At 41.0% G+C, this 16,411-nt stretch overlaps 1 protein-coding gene across 4 annotated transcripts in view; it reads right to left on the reverse strand.

The window, feature by feature from the left end:
- The window catches only part of LOC123514772 (solute carrier family 49 member 4 homolog), a 26,704-nt gene extending 13,567 nt beyond the window's left edge, over positions 1–13,137 (reverse strand). Inside the window, exons 1-2 of one of the 4 annotated variants that reach the window (XM_045272919.1) lie at positions 12,846–13,057; positions 9,711–9,932 (exon numbers count right to left, since the gene is read on the reverse strand). The gene's annotated coding sequence lies outside the window, so the exon portion shown is untranslated. Of the gene's footprint in view, positions 1–9,710; positions 9,933–12,845 lie in introns of all 4 variants that reach the window. The other 3 variants (XM_045272920.1, XM_045272921.1, XM_045272923.1) reach the window with 3 other exon arrangements.
- Between the last annotated feature and the right edge of the window lie 3,274 nt (positions 13,138–16,411).

Raw genomic sequence — 16,411 nt, forward strand, 5'->3', positions numbered from 1 at the left:
AGAGAGAGAGAGGAGAGAGAGAGAGAGGGATAGAGGGAGCGATGGAAGTTGGTTACAAGATAGGAAGTGCTGAGTCCCGTCTCATAGATAGAGAATTCCTGGGTCAGCGGATGAGGTCAGAGGGTGAGTTCACTGCCTCATGCCAGGCCACACCAAGGAGCAGTCCTCAACAAGCTATCGCAGAGTACACGTTAACATCGTCATCTTGTAACGTGCCGTAGACCCGAACACGTAAGTTCATTGTCCTTCAGACGTATACGTATTTACCCCACACGCTATTCTATGAGTGTACTTATCGTATTTAGTGTCGCATAATGTATTTAGTCTCACAAAACGTAGCATATATGTACTTATATCACAGCCGTTCTTATTTGGTGGGAATGTGGGTGTAATATAAGGATTCGACCCGTCGAGGGGTCCTAATTATTTCACCTGCATCCTTGCCAAAGGGAAACACGCTTATTGTATTGTTTGTTTGTATTTTATCGTAGTGCCTTTGTCAACAGGTTTTGACCGAAAAATATATATATATTATCGCGTCAACGTGAGAGTCTCACTGTCCTGCAACCACCTTGATGGGCGGTAACAGTTACCGTGTCTTGAAAAGGCCTCCCCTAGGAAATGGAGACCACAATATGTTGTTCTGTGTGCCGGTGTACAAACAGGTGCTGAAACGAGAAAAATGTGAACAGGTAAAAATTAGGAAATGGGACGATGAAAGCAGCATGAGGCTCCAAGCATGCTTTGAGTGCACGGACCGGTCTGTTCTCATAGAAAACGGAACGGATATCAATACGAACGTAGACATTTTTAACTCGTACTTTCAATTTTGTTTTGATATACTAGTGCCTACTAAAGTGATTAAAATATACCCCAATAATAAACCCTGGGTCACTAAGGAATTGAAAGTCATGCTTAATGAAAAACGAAGGCACATGGCGAACGGTGATACCACGCAAAAAAAAAAAAAAAAAAAACAGTGCAAAAAAGAATCAATAAGAAAATAAGACTCAAAAAAGGATTACAAGGAAAAGATTGAGGGATTATTTAAAACGAACAGTACAAAAGATGCGTGGAAAGGACTGAAAACCTTATGCAGTTATAAAGAAAAGTTTAATATACCACATCCACAAGACATTAATACTTTGTTAATGAAATGAATACCTTTTTCGCCAGGTTTGAGAGGCATGATTTTAGGAAGGAGTGTAATGATACAATGTCAGCTATCCGAAATATTACAGATGAAAGAATTTTAATAACAGAGGAACGCGTTCTGCAATCCCTGAAGGTGGTCCGAGCTGGCAAAGCCACGGGCCCTGACGGCGTGCCAGCCAGGGCACTCAAGTGCTGTGCAGAACAACTGGCGCCAGTGCTAAGGTCACTCTTTCAGGACTCTATAGATCAGGGCGTTGTGCCAACCAAATGGAAAGAGTCGGAAATCAAACCCATAGCGAAGGTGAAATTTCCCAAAGTTTTGAATGACTTTAGACCTGTTGTTTTAACTTCAAATATAATGAAATGTTTAGAAGATATATTGAGGAATCTTTTATGTGACAGTGTTGCCAATATGAAAGACCCCTTACAATTTGCTTATTGTAAAAACAGAAGTGTTCAAGACGCAAGTTTAACTTTACTGAATGATATAAGCAAACATCTGGACAAACAGAACACACAAGCAAGGATTCTCTATGTGGATTTCAGCTCAGCATTCAATACTATCCAGCCTCACATTTTGCTGAATAAATTAATGGGAATGGGGTAAATAGTTATATTCTAAAGTGGATTTTTAGTTTTTTAAGTCAAAGACCTCAATACACCACGTTAGGCAATGTAAAGTCCAACATATTAGTCACTAATACAGGAGCCCCTCAAGGTTGTGTTATGTCCCCTGTCCTTTTCAGCCTATACACTAACGACTGTAGAAGTGCGTTTAGTAATTGCACAATAATTAAATATGCTGATGACACTGTAATTATTGGTAAAATTTCGAATGATGAATGTGACGAGTATGTAAACCAAGTCCACCAATTTGTTGATTGGTGCAGATCAAATTTTCTAAAACTAAATATAAAGAAAACCAAAGAGATGATAATAGACTATAGAACTAAAAATCGTCGCATACCTGACCCTATTATAATTGATACAGAATCTGTAGAGAGTAGAAGAATATAAATACTTAGGTTTTATGATTGACGATCAACTTAAAGGTAGTACAAATACCAACATGATAGTTAAGAAATGTAATCAAAGACTTCACTTTTTACGTGTTTTAAACAACTTGCACACAGATAAAAGGATAATGAGTCTATTTTACAAGTCGATAATAGAGTCATTAGTAAGTTTCTCTTTAACTACTTGGTATGGCAAGTTAACAACTGGAGATAAGAGTAAACTTAAAAAGATTGTACGTAAATCAAGAAAATTAGGTGTAAATACAAATGCACTTGAAAAACTGTACCAGGAAGGAACAATGAAGCAAGTTGAAAAAATCATGAAAGACCCATCTCATCCCCTCCACTCCTGCTATGTTTTTCTTAGGTCCGGCAGAAAGTTAGGTGTGCCTACCCAACGCACTGATAGGTATAAGAAATCATTTGTACCAAAGAGCATCATACTTTTCAACCACTTGAAATAGAATAGTAAAAGTGTAATTACTTTGTGTGTAATTGTGATACTTCTTGTGACTGTCTGTGATTTTATACTGTAGGAGATGTTTCTTTTTTTATATACCTTTTAGCTAACTATGTCAATATGAGCTTTAGCCAAAAAGAATTTAAATTTGTAACGTTGTTATGTTGCAAACTGACAATAAATTATCTATCTATCTATCTATCTATCTAAAAACGCGTCATGGTACTGAAGAAGTTAAAAACCCGTGACACTTCATCTAGAGCCCTTTGAAAATTGTGAAGGTGCGGCGGGTAAGTGTTTCAGAATATGGGTCTAAGTCGAACCATGTAGGTACGATAAACGGCAGCACACGGCCAGGCATGGGCGTCGTCAGGTAAGGATGTATTGAATCGACTACTGTATTGCAAAGTGTAAAATATCAGAAGCAGCTTTTAAATACCATATTTCTAAAGGGAAGAAATGAAAAAAAGTAAATATTTGTTTATAATATGAAAGAGAACAATATGACCTTTATTCATTATCGCAAAACACACAAACACACACACACACACACACACACACACACACACACACACACACACACACACACACACACACACACACACACACACACACCCTACACCCTGTTAAAAGCATTCTAAATATGACGCTGAAATGTTATAGTCCTTACTCCGAATTGCAAGCATTTCCGGCGTCTATAAGGACATTTCTGACGTCCACAGTAACAACTAGTCGCGTTTCTAAGACTCCTTCCTTGCTGGAGCTAAGGAATGTGTGTTATGCCATCACTAATAACAAGAGCATATCCTTGAACACCCACAAAACCTTCCAGACACATTTTATATCATTCTCCCATCTTCATCTCACTTACCGTAGAGAGAGAGAGAGAGAGAGAGAGAGAGAGAGAGAGAGAGAGAGAGCGCAGTGATGTATTTTTCTTTTATTTACTTTCAGCTTAGCCAAATAATTAAAATAGTCTTCTAATATGTGGTCTGCGGAGCGAGGTGGTGGCGGTGCCTGCGCTACTGGTGGTATGATAATTGCTCCGGTTTATCACATCTGTGCTCCATGAAATCACGGCACGACCTCGCATAACGCTCGCTAAATACCAGGCAGATATTTAGCGAGAGTCTCCTGGGGACTAATAGTGAGAATGGTTTTTGTTTTTAACCCCATATTCATTCTCCTTACTATTTGGTGATTTTCTACAGCTTCAGAAACTCACGTGGGGGATTAGAGTAGTGAAGACTGTGGCCATTAACCTTCTGACCTCCATAGATCCTTCCTAATGTCAATAAAATGGTCTAGTTGTACGCATATCTCAAGGTAAAAATGTGTCCCAGCATTGAAGGGTTTAATAAGCAATGCCACACCACGACCGGGCAACACACACACACACACACACACGCCCGGTAGCTCAGTGGTTAGAGTGCTGGCTTCACAAGCCAGAGGACCGGGGTTTGATTCCCCGGTCGGGTGGAGATATTTGGGTGTCTCCTTTCACGTGTAGCCCCTGTTCACCTAGCAGTGAGTAGGTACGGGATGTACCTGGTGTGTACCTGGTCTCAGACCTATCCGAAGATCGGAAATAATGAGCTCTGAGCTCGTTCCGTAGGGTAACGTCTGGCTGTTTCGTCAGAGACTGCAGCAGATCAAACAGTGAAACACACACAATAAGGTGGAAGTCTCTATTTATAACATCAGGAAAATTACTCTTGTTCGTTGGTTTGTTGGATAGTCAGTTGTTGTTGTTGTTCTGTTATGGGAGTGTGTATGGTTGAAGTGACTGATCGAGACAGGAAGTAAAAAATTAACAAGGACATGAAAACTTAAAGAAAAAAGACAGAAAAGACAAAAAATACTAACAATGAGTGACGAGAGAGAGAGAGAGAGAGAGAGAGAGAGAGAGAGAGAGAGAGAGAGAGAGAGAGATGAACTAACAATTAATATGAATCACACACACACACCACAACACCATAACAGTGAACGAGGCAATGAACATCACCAAACACGTTCCTACCAGTGCACGGTCACCAAGGGAAGGGAGGGTGAAGGAAAACAGACAGACAAGTGATACATTTGTCGCGTATAGTGACCTGCTGTTGCTCATAAACTAATGGAAGTGTAAGATTCACCTCATATCTGGCTTCAGATCACTCCGGGACTTCATAAATGCAAGTTTCAAAAGCCACATATGATGGAGTCAGGTTCTCATGAGTGTTTTTCTTTTCTCTCCATCGAAAGCAGGGAATTCTTGTCAAGCAATCACTGGGGTCATCAAAACACGCCTGAAAACCTTATTAACTTCCAATGGTGTCTGCTGAGCATAGTCGAGAAAAGACACAAAGATACTGTTACGTTTGAGATTATTGTTCCCAGATTGTAGTGACTTACATCCAAAATTCATAAACAATTTTTTTTTATATAGACAAGAAGATCAAACGGGCAGGCAACAAGAGGCTGAAATGAAGCCCACTGAATGTGTTAGTCACTAATGAGTAAACAAAAAGATTATCACAGTTACGAGAAGTGGCTTAACTTCTTCAGTACTGTTGGGTGTGATTAGACGATTTGATTAATATTAGGAAGGGTCTATGGAGGTCAGAAGATTACTGGCCAAATTCTTCACTATTTTAATCTCCCACCCACCACATGAGTTTCTGAAGCTGTATAAAATCACCAAATAGCAAACAAAATTAATATAGAAACAGGTCATGGCACTCAAGGTGTTAATGGCCAGTCTTCACTATTCCACTCACCACACAAGTTTCTGAAGCTGCATAAAATCACCAAATAGCAAGCAGAATGAATATGGGAACACGTCATGGTACTGAAGGATTTAGATAAGTGTCTGTCATCCTTTGTGACGCCAATAATCATGACAGAAGCACTGTGGAGCGTTTGATATACTGCACAAGGTGTTTGATTCCCAGAAGACAGTAGTCAATTTGCTGATGACGGACAGCCAAGGACCAGATATCTGCATTTTTGGCATCGTTCTTGAGATCACCAACGTAATTCTCACCCTCGTTGTGTTTCCTATTGTTTGCTATCTTGTTTGTTAGTTTGCTCCTGTTGGTGTTATTATTGTTATTGCTAATGATGTTGTTATTACTGTTATTCGTTTTCTTTTTCTTGTCAATACATATGCGTTCCGGTGATTTCCCTTGTCCTACTAAAGCTATCACTCTAAATGAATTGTGGAGTCCAACTTGCATTCTCTCTCTCTCTCTCTCTCTCTCTCTCTCTCTCTCTCTCTCTCTCTCTCTCTCTCACACACACACACACACACACACACACACACACACAGCCTTCCACTCATGAGAAGCACAATACTGATCACCAGGTATACGTACAACACTCCGTAAGGAAAGTAAGACGGAGACTGAGATTATGAAGATTCTCCGCTACAACAGCCACTATCTCAATCTTTCTCTGCTTTTCGTCAGGTTTTATTGATTATTGAATTCCTTGCTCTGATTCTTTCTCCTCTCCGAATTTTTTACTCCAACCGTGTCTCTACATCGCTTGAAGACATGAATTTTCAAAACCAGCCACATTACACTCAAACAACATATAAACAGACATGTAAACCTATCACCACTACCACTAAATACATCAACCACCATCAACAGCAACACCCTTCCTTCCGTCTTCACCAGTTTCACAGCTCTGCCTCGCTATGCCAGCGTCTCTATAACCACGCAGAATCCAAAGGCAACGAAATGAGGGAACTAGCACACGCATACGTAGTAAAAGCCACAGAAAATCATAAATAGCAACTTTAAAGTAAACATACGGCATAAATTATTGCTCTTTCATGCAGTTTAATGCTGAGATGTTGGTTTTTTATGGTGGTGTGATTCAAAGGCTGTGCTCGCTCTACCACGTGCTCGGTCCTACAAACATGAGGATAAATATCAACTTGAAGGTTATGAGGAGAAATAGAAGAGGAAGAAGATGAAGAAGAAGAAGAAGAAGAAGAAGAAGAAGAAGAAGAAGAAGAAGAAGAAGAAGAAGAAGAAGAAGAGGAAGAAGAAGAAGAAAAAGAAGATTGAGAAGATCAAGAAGATGAAGATGAAGATGAAGATGAAGATGAAGAAGAAGATGAAGAAGATGAAGATGAAGAAGATGGAAAAGAAGAGGAAGAAGAAGAACAACAACAAGAACAAAAACAAGAACAAGAAGAACAAGAACAAGAACAAGAACAAGAAGAACAAGAACAAGAAGAACAAGATGATGATGATGAAGAGGATATAGAAGTACAACGATAACAACAACAACAACAACAACAACAACAACAACAACAACAACAACAACAACAACAGCAACAACAACAACAACTGAGGAGTACAAGTGTAATGGTAACAAATCCATCCAATAAGGAACCACCACCACCACCACCACTACCACCACAACTGCGCAACAAATCTCTACTCTCACTCCTGTTCTCTCCGCCTCACCAATGCAAGAGTTAACACAATCTTCACTCTCTCCTTTCCTTTCACTGGTAAACTGAAGCCCATAATAAAAAAACGCCTTGTTCTCTCACTACGACAGTTTTCCAAGGCCACAGAGACGACTAGCCGCGTTTTCAAGACAGTTTCTCCTTACAGAAACCTACAAATCTTGTCAGTCCATCACCAGAACCATAAATATACCTTTAAAAACATGAGTAACTTAAACTAGAACCTTTGGAAAGTAGTGGTGGTGAGAGAGCAAAGTGTTCCAGAATTCTAGCCTGAACATTACTGTCTAAATTGCAACCTAACCTGCTGCGTGCTATTGTTTTCCCACTCTTCTGTTCTCATTATCCTGCGAGATGAGTATCAAGGCAACTCTGAGAACTACCATCGTATTCTGAAACACTTTGCTCTCTCACGACTATCTTCTCAGGCCACAGAGATGACGGTCCGTGTATATTTCTAGCCCCTTCAACTACTTATTCTGTACAAGGGTCTTATCCGGCCCTGTATGGAGTACTCTTCGTATGTTTGGGGGGTTCCACTCACAGAGTTTTATTATAGATAGGATGTAATCAAAAGTTTTTTTCGTTTCATCAACTCCCCTCCTCTGACTGACTGTCTTGAACCTCTTTCTCACCACCGAAATGTTGCATCTCTTTCTATCTTTTATCGCTATTTTCATGCTAACTGTTCTATACTGATCTTGCTAACTGTATGCCTCCCCTCCTCCTGCGGCCTCGCTGCACATGACTTTCTTCTTCCTCTCATCCTTATTCTGTCCAACTCTCTAACAGAGAGTTGGAGAGTTGGAGCTCCCTGCCTGCTTCCGTATTTCCATCTTCCTTAGACTTGACTTCTTTTAAGAGGGAGGTTTAAAGACATTTCTTCCTTGATTTTGGCTAATTTTTTACTACTTTTTTTAAGGGAACCAGCACTCAAGTCGGCCTTTTTTTTATATTTTGTTGCCCTTGGCTGACTTCCCTCCTGTATAGAAGAAAAAAATTGTCTCAAGAGTGTTTCTGCTGTTAACAATGTAGAAATTTTGTTCATCCGTCACTAAAACTATAAAAAAGAAAAAAAACAATGAAAAGAAAGAATGTGAAGAAGTGTTTCAAAATATCGTACTGAAAAACTGACTGGTTTTATATTTTCCTTTTACATATGTGTATATTCTTAAAGATGATTAAATTTGCGGGTTACTGCTTATTAGAATATAGCGTATACGAAAGCTCTCTCTCTCTCTCTCTCTCTCTCTCTCTCTCTCTCTCTCTCTCTCTCTCTCTCTCTCTCTCTCTCTCTCTCTCTCTCTCTCTCTCTCTCTCTCTCTCTCTCTCTCTCTCTCTCTCTCTCTCTCTCTCTCTCTCTCTCTCTCTCTCTCTCTCTCTCTCTCTCTCTCTCTCTCTCTCTCTCTCTCTCTCTCTCTCTCTCTCTCTCTCTCTCTCTCTCTCTCTGAAACTGATCTATTTACTGGCCCTTTTGACATTTACAAATTAAGTATCATATATATCATTATCTCTAACAACGATCATGTCTTGAGATTATAACTGGAGAGAGAGAGAGAGAGAGAGAGTGTGTGTGTGTGTGTGTGTGAGTATGTGTGTGCGTGTCTCTGGTCAGCCTCACCCCAGCATCTAGAATCGGCCAAGGTCATGTTATCAGGGAAAGGGGCCAGCAAGGAACCACCAGCTTACCCCAAGTTCATCTCGTGCTTTTAAGACCACCTCCCAACACTCCACTCCGATGACAGGTGCTGCTACACACTGCCTTGTCACTATTCAGCTTCCTTTTCGACATTACACCAGTCTTTCTCAATCATTCTTTATTATATTAGTCTTTTTCTACCATTCATTATTACATTAGTCTTTCTCTACTATTCGTTTGTCTTCCTCATAATTTGTGCTGCTGTTTTATTACGCACTGTCTCTACCTCAGTCTTCGGGTTGTCAGTGCTTAGCGACACAAAGTTATGGCGATAGGTAAGTATGTTTCATAGTACAGGGATTGCCATGTGTTGTGTTCTTTTGGTCTTTTCTGTGTTCTTTCTGTTTGTTCCATTCCATTCATCAGTTCAGTCCTCTGGTATCAACATTCGGAACGAGCCAAGATAAGTTTATTGATCCCGAGACATATGTAGTAAAGATACACACCAACATATACTGCACATATACTGTACAGATTACAATATTAAGAAAACTGTAATTTGGTGAAAGCCTGACTGATGAAGATGCAAACTGTGTATTTTCATTATCATCATTTGTTTATACCTGAGAATTATCATTTTTCATACTGTTAATATAGTTTTTTTCTGTTTTTTTTCCCTTCTGTTGTTGTTTTCTTTTGCATGTATCATATCAGATTAGAGTTTTCCCGAGAGTGCATACACATGTACTCTACGTACAAATTGTACTCGTACATTCAGACGTCATCGTGGACAGAGACACAAACCAAACAGCCTTGGTTCGAATTGCAACGAAAGACAATCTCTAACCATACTACAATTTTGTATGTAGATCACTTATTACTGTAGACACTCAGGTGAACAGGGTTACGATTGTGTCATAAGGGGAGTCAATATAATGGCATCACTTATGGTCACTGCTGGTTAGTTCTTACCTCACTGTTGTAGTCGAGGTCACCCGTGGTGGGGTCTCTGTGGTTTTCAAGGGAATGCTGAAGTGAATGATTACAATGCCCACGTCCAGATATTCAGGCAGAGTCTTGAGAGACTGGGGTGGCAGCGGACACAAGACAGCGTGCATCTATCAAGATACTGACGTCACTGCCAGCCACTACCTCTGCCGGCCCGGCATGCGGCAGCTGATGACTCCCACGAACCTTTTAAATACTGACACTTGAATTTAATTACGTATCTGCGAGTTGGCCATACTCACAAGTGCACCATGATCATAGTTCTCTAATTACAGCAACAGGACAAATGAACTTCCACGTACAGGAAAGAATGGATAGTATATGAAAAATGCATTACAGGGAGAGAAACCATTCAAGAATAGCTACCCAATATGTTGTAGTCCATACTAATTCATCACTGGCAATGAATTGTCAATATAAAGTTAGTTCCATGATAGCGGGTCGGCGTGATTATGCAAACTTCACTTTGCATATAATCATGTGTTGTAACAGGCGGAGCAGAGCAAAAGATATAACACTTCAGCGATGATAAAAGAGATTCTACCAAACATTTACACCCCGGCTCATTTCCGTACAAAAAGGTTGTGTTGCTACTGAATCAAAATATTACCGTAAATTTATCACACCATCCTGAGCTTGCCCCTCTCTTCCTCTTCGCCTCCGCCTCTTCCACTGATCCGACGCCTCCCAAAGGAGATGTGGGGAGATAAAGACAGTGGTCAAAAGCTGCCGTATTTTTGCTAGCTTGTGGTAACTTGAGTCTCGTGACTTTGGTTTATCAGGGCACAGTGAAGCAAGAGAACGAATTTGTCTATCACTTTTATGATTTACATACTGACATATTTATTTATTTATCTATTCATGATATATTTAATTTCATTTCATGTTACTTATCTATTCATTTTCTATTTGTAGGGTCATCAATCTTTTCCTTCGTTCATTCATTCTGTTTTGCATCTGTTTTGCCTCGTGCGATCGTGCAACTCTTCGTGTTCAAAGTCCGTGGAACTGTACCTACTCAGGAAGACCATCGTGATGAAGAGTCATAACAGACGCAACACTGCGGCGGTGAATGAACGTCTCGCCAGTGTGACACATGCACTGCCTGTGTGACACGTGGCGCCTTGCCAGTGTGACACATGCACTGCCTATGTGACACGTGGCGTCTTGCCAGTGTGACACATGCACTGCCTGTGTTATAAGTGGTGCCTTCCCAGTGTGACACATGCACTGCCTGTGTGACACGTGGCGCCTTGCCAGTGTGACACATGCACTACCTTGGTGATACGTGGCGCCTTCCCAGTGTGACACATGCACTGCCTGTATGACACGTGGCGCCTTCCCAGTGTGACACATGCACTGTCTGCGTGACACGTAGCGCCTTGCCACTGTGACATATGCACTACCTGGGTGACACGTGGCGCCTTGCCAGTGTGACACATGCACTGCGTGTGTGACACGTGGCGCCTTCCCAGTGTGACACATGCACTGCCTGTGTGACACCTGGCGCCTTGCAAGTGTGACACATGCACTACCGGGGTGACACGTGGTGCCTTGCCAATGTGGCACATGCATTGCCTGTGTGACACGTGGCGCCTTGCCAGTGTGACACATGCACTGCCTGTGTGACACGTGTCGTCTTGCCAGCGTGACACATGCACTGCCTGTGTGACACGTGGTGCCTTGCCAGTGTGACACATGCACTGCCTGTGAGACACGTGGTGCCTTGCCAGTGTGACACATGCACTGCCTGTGTGACACGTGTCGCCTTGCCAGTGTGACACATGCACTGCCTGTGTGACACGTGGCGCCTTGCCAGTGTGACACATGCACTGCCTGTGTGACACGTGGCGCCTTGCCAGTGTGACACATGCACTGCCTGTGTGACACGCGGCGCCTTGCCAGTGTGACACATGCATTGCCTGTGTGACACGTGGGAAGAAACCATGTTTTCTGTCGTAAAACTCGTTTTTTTTTTTATGTGGACTTTTTTCCTTTTATTGTTGTCTTATCCACTGTACCTCTTACTTGAAAAGATAAATAAATGAATAAATAAATATCAGCATATATATATATATATATATATATATATATATATATATATATATATATATATATATATATATATATATATATATATATTCCTTTTTTCCCAGAAAGATCTATGTGATATGATATCTTCCCACTCCTCCCCTCCCCACGACAACGCTGAAGAATTACAGTTTGCTTACTAGCCAAGAGGACACTATCAGATAAAGAGATTATCGTTGCATGAATGCAGATCGATTGCTGAACATTGACCCAGAGTGGACGCCCCTCACTGCCATGATTATCAACAAAAAACTGACAACAAAAATTGGACGTGGTGGACAAATGTGAAAATACTTTTTAAGGTATTTTCAATAATATTTGTCTGTGTTACTTATACAACGTCCGTGGCATGTAAATCAGCGTGCAGTTAGACCAATATTGTTACTCTGGGCACGTAAGTGTGTGACTTTCTCACACACAAGGTTCGTCTCCTAGTGTCGTCACTGAGAAGCTGGGAAGGATACGCCTGGCAGAACATGTCGAGTTACAGATTAACTCGTGTTGACTCATTTTATTCAATATCTGTTACGTCAACATCATTTTACTACATTACGGAATCTCCTTGATCATCTTTGTCACATAACATAAGAGACACAGTTCTGCAATACACAATACAAGATTAACCCATACGCACAATGTTACCCCATGCTCCAACCACCCGCTGCACCTGCCCAGAAATTTACAAGCCTATGAATATTTTTCTCACTCCGTGTTTTCTCATAACGTGCTGCTGACTCGCTACTGTTTAGGTAATCAGACATTTAGTGAAGACAGTGAAGGGCGTTTTCCAAATAGTCAAAGCAAATAGTCTGTGTTTTGGTATAGAAACAATGAAGCGCTGAAAAATGTACGCTTTCTCTGGGTGGAAGAATACATCCTTCCTCCTAGTGATTTCCAGTAAACACGACCAGTCAATAGCAAGCCAAATGTTGATAGCCTGCCGTGCTCCAGCCAGGAGGAGGGGCTTGTGCCGCTAACGATTGTAAACAGAATATGTAGTCAGCTCACCTCAAATAACGCATCTCGACCCACCAAACCTGCGACGTCCTCTGCGGTTTAAATGTGTATGGCGATTCTTTTAAGCGCTGCTCAAGGTCTGTGTGTGTGTGTGTGTGTGTGTGTGTGTGTAATCCTGCCCACATTGAGATGAACTGCGCAGGTAGGGAAGCCTATGTCGTCTTCCAGTTGAGTTCGTACCCGTTGGCACACACCAACCACTCTCTAAACACACTCTCACGTCAGTGGCTGATAAACCACACGCTCTCTCTCTCTCTCTCTCTCTCTCTCTCTCTGATACAAGGTCCCCACTGTTTGTGTCCCAATTCAGTGTGCCACCTCCGTCCCGCTAGCTTCAAGTCTGCCAACATTCATTTTTCTTCTTTTCACGCATTTGTAACTAAATGTTGGTGTGTAATGTGACTCTTTAACGCAGAAAAGGACAGAAGGGTCACTGTGTAATTAGCTTGGTGTTTTTTTTTTTTTTGTGTGTGTGATTAAGTGACCAAAAGAGAGAGAGAGAGAGAGAGAGAGAGAGTGTGTGTGTGTGTGGTTGGCACTGTGGGTTCACCACGTGACGCATCACGTGACTGTGATGGTAGATGTCATTTTCACCAACTGCTGGGTGTGCTAGTGGTGGTGGTGGTTGTGGTGGATGTGCATTTTGTCACGTGATGGTAGGTGTGTGTCTCATCACATGAAGGCTGTGGTGATTATTTTATATTAGATTAAGTGGTGCGGTGATAGCCGCGTCACTCATCACGTGACGCGTCTCCTGAGAATGATGCACTCAAAAACGGATTATTATTATGACTTTATTGTTCTTCGTGTGTCATTTAAAAAAAAAAGGATATATGAGTTTTACTGCTACTAACTGTAACGTAATTGATTAGAAGTAGCATATGAAAAAGGCAATGACAGTTATCACAGATGGCAAAATTATCCAGTGTCGTAAATGAGTCACTGTAATTAGGAGATTTTTTATCCCAGAAGTCGTGTGTAGAGTAAGCTTCAGTAAATATCAAGGCTTCAAAGTGTGATTTATCAGCTCACTTGATTTAATGACTAGGAACTATTGATTTACTGACGGGTTCTTGCTAAATGAAAACTACATACACTACATTCGATACACTGGTCCACATCAGAGAAAGCACTGCCATGGTCATCTCTGGCTCTAGAAAATTAAAGTTCGTGAGACAATGCATACATTATACATTATGCATTTATCCCTCAGCAATATTAACCATTACGAACCAAAACTACATGTCTCACGCCTTCCCGTTCACTTTCACTTTTTTTGTTATATTCTTATTCTATCCACTTCTAATGCGAGACCTATCCAGTGTCATCATTCTTCCATCCATTTTCATTTAGTTTCTTTATTCTGTCCTAATGCAAGAGTTAGATGGCGGCATCTTTACTCCTTCATCCCTTTCAGTGGTTGACCTTGGAATTCTAAGTCTGTTTCTGTTCCATTTTTCTTAGTTGAACCCCTTCATTATCATGACTCGTTTTCATATTCATTCTGCTTACTATTTGGTGATTTTATATAGTTTCAGAAACTTATGTGAGGATTAAAATAGTGAAGATTGTGGCCATTAATCTTCTGACCTCCATAAACTCTTCCTAATGTAAATAAAATCGTTTAATCATATCCAAAACTCGAGATAAAAAAGCGTCCCAGTAGTGAAGGGTTTAAGGGAGGAGCATTAATTAAGGGGGAAATTCGTTAATTTGGTCAAAAAAATTGAAAAATTGGAAACTTGGTAGTTGGGTTCGTCTCTGGAGAGGGAAGCTATGGCCGAAGTTGCCAGGCGCATAACGCACTGCTTACCTGGTAATGGCGGGTTTAAAGGGCCGGCCCTTTAAATACCCAAGCGCGCACACGCCCCTTTTTCTTCTAGTCTTTGTTTTGCTTGTATTTATTTCCTTTTTGAGCTGTTTTATTTTTTTTTTTTTTTGCGTGATGTACTTGTACGACAGTTTAGGATCAGGCAGTGCGGGTGAGGAAGATGCTAAATCCTCAGTACCGATTGATACAGCCTTAGGAAGTGTGCGTGCCTGCAGCCTACCTGTTGATCGTACTTTACACGTGTTGAGTCCCCAAATTGTGACAATGCCACGTGTAAGTGGTAAAAGAAAGACTCAGGTTGAAACAGCCCGCCAGAAAGCCTTGAAAAGGTGGAAAAGAGAAGAAAGTGAGGAGCCTGAGACACGTGGTGGTAGTACTGGCGAGGCTTCCACCTCCGCCGCCACCACCCCTGCCACTCCCGACCCTCACGTGTCTGCTGCAAGCTACAGGCATAGTCTCCTGCCACCAGAGGAGAGTGAAGTTCACCAAACTAGTGAGGATAGTGCCTTGTTAGTGATATCATTACAAAGACTGCAAACAATTTTCAATTTGGTGAAATGTGAATGTGGCAACGGAATCACCGCAAAAGTGACAAGTTATTTGTTTGATTGTACTATAAATCTTCGGTGTGACAAATGTGACAGTGTTGTTCACCATTCAGAACCTATCAGTGATATGTTATATATTCTAATATGATAATAACGGGACCAGGAGCCTGTAAGGCTGACAGGCAAGTGAGAGCTCACCATTCAGAGAGGCTATATAGACGACATTCCCATGATGTAACATGGCCTGAAACTATCTAAACAGCCACTACCAGCCTCCAAACAGTTGTCAAGGGATTATGTAAGTACATATCTGAGTTTGGTACATATTGGAGTGAGTTATGTGGGGTTTTGAAGATGTTCACAGAAAAATGCGTTTTCTCGACTTTCAGTTTTTCAGCATATATTGTTGAATAACTTTTTCAGTAATTGGTCAATTTCAAAACTTTTGCAGCAAAATGATCAACAACCTCATCTTAACAAATGCCAGCATGATAATGCATGAACTCACTCAAATAAATTTACAACAGGCTTATAAACTCAAATTTTTTATGAAAAAAAGGTAACAATTTGGCGTGTAATGAAATTTTTATAACATAGGTTATGTGTATGCCGATGCTGACATTTATTTGTTGTTATGTATATTATATGTGGTTAAGAGGAAATTGCCACACTGTTATTAGTTTTGATTTTATAATGGTATTTTGAATTATTTTCTTATCGCCGAAAAAATATTTATTGCAAAAAAACTACGCCACATTTCTGTACCAAATTAACACTGAAGATGTACACCATAAACGTACACCTTGTGTATAAATATTGAATTCAGTGAAAAAATAGCAATGGGAGAGCCAAAAAACCGATATTGATATCGAGTCATCGAATTTCCACCTTAAGGCGTACGGAACGAGATTGACATTGACACTGTTTAGGGAATCTTTTAAATGGCAATTTACCAGACTATTTCCGTCCCCTTCCCTGCGTCCTTAATAGTTAGCTTCCCCTCACATGTGTAAACATTAAACATAGCAAATGATAACTAGTAGTTCATGCAGAGCCCCTTAAGATGCACTGTCACACACACACACACACGCACACACCGCGTAGTGTAGTGGTTAGCACGCTCGAATCACAATCGAGAGGGCCGGGTTCGAGTCCCGGTGCGGCGAGGCAAATGGACA

The sequence above is a fragment of the Portunus trituberculatus genome, chromosome 38 (assembly GCF_017591435.1).
Source record: "Portunus trituberculatus isolate SZX2019 chromosome 38, ASM1759143v1, whole genome shotgun sequence".
In the NCBI taxonomy this organism is placed as follows: domain Eukaryota; kingdom Metazoa; phylum Arthropoda; class Malacostraca; order Decapoda; family Portunidae; genus Portunus; species Portunus trituberculatus.